Below are 456 nucleotides of genomic sequence, written 5' to 3'. Positions count from 1 at the left end.
GAAACTAAAAAACGACAAGGCATCAGTTCCCTTCAGTTCGTCAGCCCCGTTCCTTCGCGAACGCCCCGGCCTCGCAATGCCAACCACAGGGGAAATAAGCAAAATGATCTCAGCTGATCCCTGAAGCCATATTGCACCCGCATCTTGCATACTCACACAAAATGTTCTCAGAAGATCCTGGTGGTGCAATTGCAGTGACTGATGAAGGCCGAGCTTTGCGCAAAAGCCGGGCCCGGTTGGCAGAACTCCCTCAGATGAACCACACGCCTCTCGCTCTGTTTCTCCTGTCATATCGCTTCGACTTTACAACTGCAATTATGATTTATTTTCCGGTGGCGGAGTCTGGCAGGATTTTTCTTGCTGGAGAAACTTCTTGTGGTTTCACTGAGGTGATGTTTATTGTCTTGTAAGAGAGTGCGGTCGAGATTCGGAGTACCGTTATTTGCTGGTTTCTGG

The sequence above is a fragment of the Penaeus monodon genome, chromosome 22 (genome assembly GCF_015228065.2).
Source record: "Penaeus monodon isolate SGIC_2016 chromosome 22, NSTDA_Pmon_1, whole genome shotgun sequence".
NCBI lineage: Eukaryota > Metazoa > Arthropoda > Malacostraca > Decapoda > Penaeidae > Penaeus > Penaeus monodon.
The sequence above is the reverse complement of the archived record's forward strand: the minus strand, read 5'-3'. Positions refer to the sequence as shown.